The 10266-nt window shown below is 53.2% G+C and overlaps 1 pseudogene; it reads right to left on the reverse strand.

Moving 5' to 3' along the window:
* Nucleotides 1–2333: 2333 nt before the first annotated feature.
* On the reverse strand, nt 2334–3037 carry LOC100590929 (annotated as a pseudogene).
* Between the last annotated feature and the right edge of the window lie 7229 nt (nt 3038–10266).

The following is a 10266-nucleotide window of genomic DNA, read 5'->3' on the forward strand; positions in this document are numbered from 1 at the left end:
GCTTGGCACACAAGGTTCACTGTCTGCAGGTTGAATGGAGGTGGTGGGTTTCTTCTCCACCTACCCTGGACAGTGAGCTCTAGGAGGGCAGAGTCTACATTTCAGACCTGCCTGCCCAGTGCCCAGGACTGTGTGGGGGCACAATAGGAGCTCAAGTCCATGTTTGTGGGCTAAATGATCAGGGACTGTCAGCAGCGTTTCTTTCTTTTCGTTAAAAAAAAAAAAAAATTGAGACAAGGATCTCACTGTGTTCCCTAGGCTAGTCTCGAACTCCTGGCCTCAAGTGATTTTCCTATCTCAGCCTCCTGAGTAGCTGGGATTACAGGTGCGTGCCAGCATGCCCAGCCCTGTGAGCAGCATTCCTGTCCATCCCCAGCACATCAAGAGCCGCCTTTGGGCACAGCCACAGGCAGGATGGGAGAGAGGACAGAGGCAGAGAGGAGGATCCCCAGGCTTGCTCTCTGATGGGGTCTGCACACACACCCAGCTCCTGGACGGACAGTTCCTCTGGCTGACCAAACTGAGGCCTTGAGGGGTGGGCATGAAGGGACGGTAGGCGTCATAGCCGGTTTCTCAGGTGTCCCGGGAGAGGGAGGAGGAGCTGATGGTCGTGGCTCAGAGGGGATAGAGATAGAGCAGGAATGCTCACCTTTGCACACCCCCAGCGGACCAGGGAGTCGGCCCCTTTCTGATTCTTTTGAATAGGGTACCTTGGGCTTCAATCACCCTCTCTGACCCCATTTCCTCCAGCTGAAAAATGGAGCAAATAATAGTACCTGCTTGTAAGCAGAGCCCAGAGTGGACCCTCAAATGTTCTCAATCATTGTGAGGATATCGATGATGACAATGATGATGAAAAAAATAAATAGAATGAAACAGGGGACCCAGCCTCTCACTTCCCAGTCCCAGTGGTTGTCTCAGACTCCTCCAGGCTTTGGGTTAAAGGAGACAGCATCCCATGGGCCTTAGGGGAGCTGAAGGCTGGATGGGGAGTCAGGGATCCAGAGAGAGGAGATAGCTGGGCCTGTGGGAGGCAGGGCCCTTTCTTTCTTTCAAGAGAAAGAAGAACCTGCAGCTGAATCAGCCACTCCTAGTCCCCTTGCCACCAGGCATTATGGGCCATGGCAGGGACACAGAGGGTGGCGGCATCAGGACAGGGCCAGCTACCATGTTGGGAGCTTGGGGTGGTCCGTTGCTGTGGTTCCACCAGCTCTCGGCAGAGCATGTCCTTGTCCTGGATGGCCCAGGGACAGTTAAGGAAGCACCCGGGACAAGGAGTCAAGAGACCCAAACTCCAGCCCAGGGTCCTCTTCTCGCTCACCTCAGGGCAAGTCACTCCCTGCGTCTGAGCCTCAGCTTCCTCCTCAGGCCAATGGGAGAATTGGATTAGGTGGTCTCTGATGCCACCCGACAGGTAGGCCATGGCTCTCTAGGAAAGTGAGGTGAAGCCCCTCAGCACAGTGCCTGGCACACAGCAGGTACTTGGTAAATATTGGGGTTCCCACTCATTTGAAGTGTCCTCTGAGGAAAGGAAGGGCAGGGTTCCCTTCACACTCCACCTGCCCCGGCTTCTGCCAACAAGAACATCCTTCTCCAGGGAGCCAGAAGCTGTGAGTGAGGTATGGGTTGGCCTCCTAGGCTGGCCCCTGCCTCTTCAGCTCAGCCACTTCCATCCCACCCCCAACCTTGGCTGTCTCCAACGTCCTGCCTTTCCCCTTCTTCCCCCACCTCAGAGCCACCAGCTGAGCCTGGATTTTCTGCAAGAGGCCCCTGTCCACTTTCTGCCCTCCCCACTGAGCCCCTGGCTGCCAGTCACCACCTTGGCCCTCAGAGATAGTGGCTGGCAGGGGTGCCAACCTCCCACCAACCTCCTCTCAGACCTTGGTTCTCTGGGGCCTTCTCAGGTGGCTTCACCCCTGGGCAAAGCTCAAGTCCTCAGCTAGTTTTCCCTAGAATTTTGAGTTTCTTCAGTGCTCAAGCCCTGCAGACTTCAGAGATACCAAAGCCCCCTCATCCCAGCACTGAGCTCTGAGCCCCACATAGAGGCCCTGCCCCTCCCTACTCCCAGAGCTCCCAAGTTCCTGCTCCAGAAAAGGTCCTGATCCGTAAAGAGGCAGCCCACAAACCTCCCGTGGGGCAGAAGAACTTTTTTGTTTTTTTTTGTCTCCAGGGAGACATCCTGCAAAGTTTTATTCTTTACAGGAAGTCGGTGCCCAGCGTGTTCCCTGTCTACTGCCAAATAAAAAGCTGCTCTCTCTAGAGGGGTGGCGGCAGTCCTGCATGGTCCAGTGAGACTCAGAAGGTTCCAGGAGACCTTCAGCCCTGAGACCCTTTCAATCATCGTCTTCTGAGTCCGACTCTTCTGCAGACTCGTATGCGCCCTCTGGCAAGTCATCTCCCATCTGCTGGAAGCTTCCCGACTGTGAATCCCACATGTATTTGATGGTCACCTTGAATTCAGCCATCTCATACCCAAAAAGCTTCAGGACACGGGCCTGCTCCGGGGTCAGCACACCTCATAGTCAGACAGCAGGGTCACCACACCTCTCTCGAGGGCAGTGGGCAGGGCCAGCTGCGTGAGCTGTGGCTCCATGGAGTGGGGGAACTGCTCCAGGGGCCCTGAGTCCGGGCTCGCAGTGAAAGCTGGTTTGTGACCAGCTCAGGCGTAGTCCATTTCCGTGTATTTAGTAAACCATTCATTCACCTCCTCCTTTGTGCGGTTGGTGAACAGGAGACCCACTTCACCCCTCAACCTTTTGCTGACGTGGTGCAGGTTATCTTTGTTCTCATCAGGTGGGCTCTGACCTAAGGCCACCATCATCACCTTGTTTTTGCCAAAGAACATCCATCTGTGCTTCCAGGTGTTCCGGATGTCCTTCAGCCTGCTGTTCCTCATGTTGGCCACAGAGAAGATGAAAAGGTACTGTAGGTGTCCACACATTTCCAAAGCTCTTCTATCAGGTTTTGTTTCAATTCCAAGCCTTTCTTGGCAGTTTTGGTTAAGGAGACTTTCTTGTCACACTTGGATTTGGGCATTGCACTGAATCCACGTGGAAGAACCATTTTTAATAGGTAACTTGCAAATAGCATGGGGCATATGGAGGGGCAGCCATCTGCCTGCTGGAGCCGGGGAGGGCAGATCTGGGCTGAGACTGGAAGTATGAGCTGGCACTTGCCCATCATACAGTGACTAGGGAAGGAGAGGTTGTTTGAGGCCTGGGAAAAGCACGGCAAAATGTGTGTTCTGGGATTCCCCACCTCCCCACGGTCCAGGGCTGTGTGAAGACAGCAGGGAATCCTGGAGCCTCAGGCAGAGGAAGCCTTTGTGGGTCATGCTCTAGGGTCCAGCAGCAAACAAGCAATGAAGCAAGCCGCCCCTAAACAGTGTGGGGTCCAGGACAAGAATACAGTTGGAGGGTCACTATCCAGCTAAACATCGCTAAACACATTCTTCCTACTTTCTTTGACAATAAGCCTTCATAACAACAATTTTTTTTTTTTTGAGACAGAGTCTCGCTCTGTCACCCAAGCTGGAGTGCAGTGGCATGATCTTGGCTCACTGCAACTTCCGCCTCCCAGGTTCAAGCGATTCTTCTGCCTCAGCCTCCCAAGTAGCTGGGATTACAGGCACGTGCCACCACACTTGGCTAATTTTTGTATCTTTAGTAGAGACGGGGTTTCACCATGTTAGGCTGGTTTCGAACTCCTGACCTTGTGATCTGCTCACCTCGGCCTCTCAAAGTGCTGGGATTACAGGCGTGAGCCACCACACCTGGCCAAAAAAATTTTTAAAATTGCATAAAGCCATGTTTTTTATACAGTTAAATATATATGTGACTAAAATAGTCTAATTTATTAAAATAAAAGGCAGAATGTAAATTATAACAAATTAATGTTAAAGTAGAAAATTAAGATTATTTAATTGAATCGAATTTCTTTCTTTCTTTACTTCGTTTTTGTCTCACTCTGTTGCCCAGGCTGGAGGGCAGTGGCACAATGATAGCTCCCTGCATCCTCAAGCTCCTGGGCTCCTTGGTCTCCTGAGTAGCTGGGGCTACAGTTGCACACCACCACTCCTGGTGTTTTTTTGTTTGTTTGTTTGTTTGTTTTGTAGAGACAGGGGCCTTGCTTTGTTGCCCAGGCTGGTTTCCAACTCCTGGCTTCAAGCAATCCTCCCGCCTCTGCCTCGCAAAGTGCTGGAATTATAGGCATGAGCCACCTCGTCCAGCCTGAATCTAAATTTTTTATTTAAAATTTTGTAAATCTAAATATTATGATATATTTTGATAAAATATAATGCTTTGTAATTTCAAAGTTCATCATCCATCAAATTGCCAATGTACAGTTACTATCAAGTTTCATGCATGTTCCATCTAGACCTACCTTTATACAAATTGAGAATTATATGAAGGCCGGGCGCAATGGCTCACCCCTGTAATCCCAGCACTTTGGGAGGTCAAGGCAGGTGGATCATAAAGTCAGGAGTTCAAGACCAGTCTGGCCAACATGGAGAAACCCCGTCTCTACTAAAGATACAAAAAATTAGCCTGGCGTGGTGGCACGCACCTGTAATCCCAGCTACTTGGGAGGCTGAGGCAGGAGGATCGCTTGAACCCAGGAGGCAGAGGTTGCAGTGAGCCGAGATCACACCATTGCACTCCAGCCTGGGCAACAGAGCGAGACTCTGTATCAAAAAAATATATATATGTGAATTATTTAGTAGAGCAAAGTTTTTCTCATCTGCAACGTGCATTCATTTGAATACTACACCAATTTATGAGTACCTCTGGTACTCACAAAGAAGAAATAAGGACAAGGATGCTCAACACTACAAGGAGGTTCTAGGTAAGAATCCATTTAATTATTCTTGAATGTTTTAAAAATATTAGTAATCTATTGCATGTACGCTATTTGAAAGAAATAATCTAACAAGTATATGTATTTTTTCTTTCAGTTACTTCTGTTTTTTGTAATTAGGGTGGAGTGGTGACTTCCAAGCTTCTTACATGGCAAACTGGAAACTGGAAGTTATGCTGCTCCCCATTCACTTTTCATTTCACTCCGGCGCTTGTACAAAGTCCATCTCCACCACTGGCGCACAGACGCGGTTGCTTTTTGTTTCAAACACTTAGAGCAAGAAGCCTGCGACTGGGGCCCGATTGCTGTAGTGACAGAAGTGTAGAGCAGAAGTTTGAAGCTGTGGGTTGTGCCGCGCAGCACTTGGTACCGGAGCCTGCGTGACCTGGGCTGTCATGGGTTCTCCAACAAAGGAAGCGTCAGCGTCATATCCATGTCATGAGGGGCCTGGGGCAGGGATTCCTCTTGCTGGCTCTGGAAGCAGTACTGCTTTGGAGGGTGTTGAGCAGAGAAGTGACATGGTGAGACTCTTGTGTTAGAGAGACCACTGAGGCAGCAGATCAGAGGGCAGTGAGGAGGCTGGGGGCATATTAGGGGGAATTGTCAAAGTAATTTCTGGATGAGAAAATTAGAAGCCTGGACTAGAGAATTAGGTGTGAGTACAGAGAGGCAACAAGAGGTTAAGAGAGAGATTTAGGAAGCAAGACTCTTGTTCTGGACCCCACACTGTTTAGGAGCGGCTTGCTTCATTGCTCATGCTTGTTCCATGCTTTCTAGAACCTTCTCTCCAAGGTTGGGGCCAGGGGCAAGGCACCAACAAATAATCATACAACTACAGTAAGAGAGGTTCAGAATCAAGCACAAAAGGTGATAGGGACCAACCTAGTCCTGGGCTACCCCAGCAGTTAGTGACTAAGAGGAGGCAGGGCTTGGCGGACCCTCTCTATGGAGTGCTGTGCCTTTAAGTGTGGAGAGGACTCTGGATTGGACTTCTGGGGCACTGCTCTGGGATGGGTGCAATGCGGAGGACAGGCTGGGGGCTGGGGCCAGGGAGGAGCACTGAGTGCCAGAAGCAGGGCCTGCTTGGTTTGGGGCTGAGGGCCCAAAGGTATCAGGCTGGACAAGATGACCTCACAGGGAGCCCTTCCAGCTTCAGGCTCTTTCCCCTGATGGCAAGGGCTAACCCTCCACCCGCGTCCCCCCACACTCCACCATGTCTACACCTGGCGGTTCTAGCAGATGGTTATCTCCCCTCCCTACCCCACGCCTCCACCCGGCCCCGCCTGTCCGTCTGCCAGTCTGCCAACAGCCCCACTCTTGGCCTTTCATCTCATGCCACGGCAGCCAGCCTGATGCTGCAATCCCCCGCCCCCCGGCTGTCCAGCTCCACAGCCTCTCCTGGGCTTGGGCCCCATAGGAGCCAAAGACCTGGGACCCCCAAGGCTTTGGTCCCCTGCTGCAGGCCTGCCCAGGGTGGTCTGGGGGGCATGGCCCCTCCTCAGCCTGTAAACACACACACACAGACACACCCCAGGGTCACATGAGCACACACCTTGAGGCTCTCCCCCACTGCCCTTTCCTCCCTGAGCAGCTTCCCTCCATCACCACCCCCCAACACCTTGGGACTCCTCCTGTCTCCAGAGTCCTTTTCCTGCCCTGTCCTCTCTGACTTGAAGGCCCAGGCAGCCATGGGGAGGCAGTGAGGCGGCAGAAGGAGACTTCGCAATCAGAGGCACAGACGTTGCTGGCGGTAGCAGCCATTGTCTTCACCTGAATCTTCTCCTTTTCCTGGGATTGGCAGAGGCAGGCAAGCATTGAGGCAAGGGGATGGATGAGCTGACCCATGGCAGGTGAGGAGGACCAGCTCCTCAGGTGAACTGGCTGCCACCCCAGGCACCGGCCCCCTTCCAGCCCCAGCCCCAGCCCCATTCTCAGGGCCTTGGGTAAAGTGCAGGCTGAGACCAGCTGACACTGGTGGGGGCGGGGGGGCAGGATAAGTTCTCGGTGCTGCTGGTGGTGGCAGCTGCCCGCCAGGGGGCTGGGAGAGAAGCAGATGATGCTTTGATGAGGGATGCTGAGGCAACAGCTCAAAGTTGCCCTCTAGGGCTTGCTGTGAAGGAGGTATGGAGGAGGCAGAAAAGGCTGGAATATGGCCTCCTCCTCTGGCTGGGGGGTGAGTCCTAGCCATGACAGAAAAGAGCAAAGCCACATCCGGCAGAGCAGGGCAGAGGCTTTGTCCAGAAACCCTCCACCCCAGTCCCACCCCCAGCCTTGGGCACAGATAGTTGGGCCTGGCCTGAGCTCTGCTGGCCACAGCCATCCAGGAGCCAGGCAAGCATGTGTGGGTGTGTCCTCTCCAGGCTGGGGGGCCCTGAGGGCAGACACCAAGTCTTCCACACCTTCCTACCTGCTCCACCACAGTGTTGGAAGGCACTGCCCACTGCCAATTACAGCCAGGCGCCTTTCCTGAAGCCCTGGTTCACTTCATTCACAGCCCATTACCATGTACCTACTGCATCCTAGGAGCTTCACGGGGACAGGAGGGGCAGGGAGCATTGTCATCACCCTCAACTGTTTGTGGGTCAAGGAGACCAAAACAAAGACAGTCTGAGGAGGGGGGCACCTGGAGGCTGGGAGTTCCTCAAAGCTACCCAGAGGAAGTGTGGCTGGAGGAGAGAACAGAGGATGGGCAGGGATTAGGGAAGAGAGGATTCACTGCAGCAGGGGAGAGGGCTGTCATCAAGACACAAGAGCACAAGGGTGGGCGGATGTGCTGCCACCAGCTCGAGACCCACTGCCTGGGGGAAAGTGGCAGGAATAAGGTGTACCTGCAGAGAGGAGGCAGAAGAATTCCTCCTGGGGCAAGAGAGGCCTTGGGGAAGGAATGAAGGGAGATTCATATTTTACTGTTTCTTTTACTACACTGTTGAATCTCATACAAGAATGTTTTACTTGTGGCATTAAAAAAATAATGAATGGTGAAATCTAAATCATGTGTTGAGTTTAGTTAATAGTAGTGTACTTTTTTTTTTTTTTAAGACATGGTCTCACTCTGTTGCCCAGGCTGGAGAGCAGTGGCACGATCATAGCTCACTACAGCCTCAAACTCCTGGGCTCAAGTAATTCTCCTGTCTCAGCCTCCTGAGTAGCTGAAATTACAGGCATGTGCCACCACATCCAGCTAATTTTTAAATTTTTTATAGAGACAGAGTCTCACTCTGTTGCCCAGGCTAGTCTCAAACTCCTGGGCTCAAGCAATCCTCCCGCCTTGGAACTCCCAAAGTGCTGGGATTACAGGTGTGAGCCACTGTGCCTGGCCCAGTGTTTCTTTTTTAGCTATGACAAATGTACTCTGGTGATATAGGATGTTAACAATAGGAGAAACTGGGTAAGGGGTGTATGGGAATTCTCTATTTGCAACTTTTCTGTACATCTAAAACTATTCTAAAATTAAAATATAGGTGTTAAAAATATATAATAAACACACCAAAAAAATGCCTCACTGAAAGTGCTGCCTCCAAGAAAGCCTGTGTGGTTATCCTGACACAATGGTGGCTGGCATCACCTGATGCATAGGTACAGGCGGAGCAGGCCACCTGCAGGAGAGGGGGTCTTGTTGCAGAACGCAGGTGGGTGGGGACAGTCTAAATGCTTGACCAGTGGGCACCAGGGAGATTTTTCTTGATGTGTCAAGGAAATTCTAGGCCATTGGTAAGCCAGGCTGCTAGCCAATCCAGTACAGTGTGACGGGGTTATGGTGCCAAAATTCAGGAGCTGTGAGAGCATGAGGCGGGGACCCTAACCCAGACTTGGGGAGAGGTAACATTTCATGCCCGAAGAATGTTCATTTCACCCCGACGCTTGTACGAAGTCCGTCTCCGCCACCGGTGCGCAGACGCAGTTGCTTTTTATTTCAAACACTTAGAGCAAGAAGCCCCCGACTTCTTGGAGGAGAAGGGAGGAGAATCTGCCCTCAGCTCCTTCTGGAGGGGTGAAGGGTGTGGGGTGTGGAGCTCAGGGGAATGGCAGCTCAGGGCCATGGACAGAACCTGGAGTTCAGAGTCAAGCAAACCTGCGGGAAGTCCAGACTCCTTACTCACCGTGTCCTTGGGCAAGTCACTTCAACTCTTGGGGCCTCAATTTCCTCATCCATAAAATGGAGATGATCACTCTGTCTGTCCTGCCTGGATCCCAGAAGTGTAAGCGTCACATGAGACAGTCATCGCGAAAGGGTTTGGCATGGGGCAGAATCACTCTGGAAAAATGAGCATCGAGTCCATAGTGAGTTGAATGGTGGGGTCACCGTCTCTGCCCTGCACCAGAGTCAGCTCTGACTGTCCACAGTCCTGGATGCAGAGCTCAGAGGAGCTCCTGGAGCCAGGACCCTCCCCAGGAGCAGGCGCCCTCTGCATCATTGCTGGGGACAGATGCCAGGCCCTTCCTGAGCCCCCAGGAGATGGGCCAGCGTCCCCCACGGTGGGTGGAGGGCAGGCAGCGGGGGCCTGGGAGAGCTAGCTGCCAGGGCTGGGAAGATGCTGAGGTGGAGATGGAGGTATCTGTGAGGGCTCAAGCCCAGGGGGGAAAAAATTCTTGCTGGAGCTGTATAATTAAAATCCTATTAAGCGGCGCCTGGCAGTCTCCTATCAACCCCCACCGAGGCTCCACCGACGAACCCTCACAGCAGCTGGGGCACCCCGCTCTCTGGGCAGCGGCTTTGGGGCTGGCTTGGCTGGGGGAGCGCTGGGGGCCAGGCCGGCTTCGGGCAGAGCCGGGGTGGGCCAGGGTGTCACAGGGGAGGGGAGTGTAGTCAGGGCTCCGGCCCAGCCTGCATCTGGGCCCCGGCATCCCTGCCATCCATCCTCCCCTCTGCCCCGTGAGCACTGAACGTTCTTCTTCCACCCCCTCAGCCCCCGGGCCTGGGGCTAAGGCACTGGCTTTCTGGCTTCCCGTCTGCCCTCCTCCACTTCTCTCCCGGGCTCTCAGCTTGCTTCTCTGGGTCCTGGAAGGCAGCTCCTCTGAGCCCTCGCTGAGTTAAGGCAGCTGTCTGAGGAAACACCTGCGCACCCTGCTCTCCAGGCACTGGCTCGCGACTGCTTCAGCTTGGCAGAGCCAGGAGGGCCAGGGTGGGCACCAGGGAGGGGAGGGTAGCCCATCTGAGGCGATTGTGTGAGGTGATTGTCTGAGGCGACATCCCTTTCTTCTCCTCTCCTTAGGTTCCAGGTGCCCCTTTTCCAGGCAGTCTGCCAAGAATCTCCCGCCCAAACTCTGTCTACCCTTTTCTCTGTGCCCCACGCCTCAATATTCACTCAGTCTGCACGCTGCTGCCTTGTCCTGTGTCTATATCCTGAGCACACTGGTGTCTTGGCTCCCCCATCAGACTGGTTCCTGCCTCCCCCATCACTCTGTGGG

This window comes from Nomascus leucogenys, unplaced genomic scaffold (assembly GCF_006542625.1).
Source record: "Nomascus leucogenys isolate Asia unplaced genomic scaffold, Asia_NLE_v1 Super-Scaffold_258, whole genome shotgun sequence".
In the NCBI taxonomy this organism is placed as follows: domain Eukaryota; kingdom Metazoa; phylum Chordata; class Mammalia; order Primates; family Hylobatidae; genus Nomascus; species Nomascus leucogenys.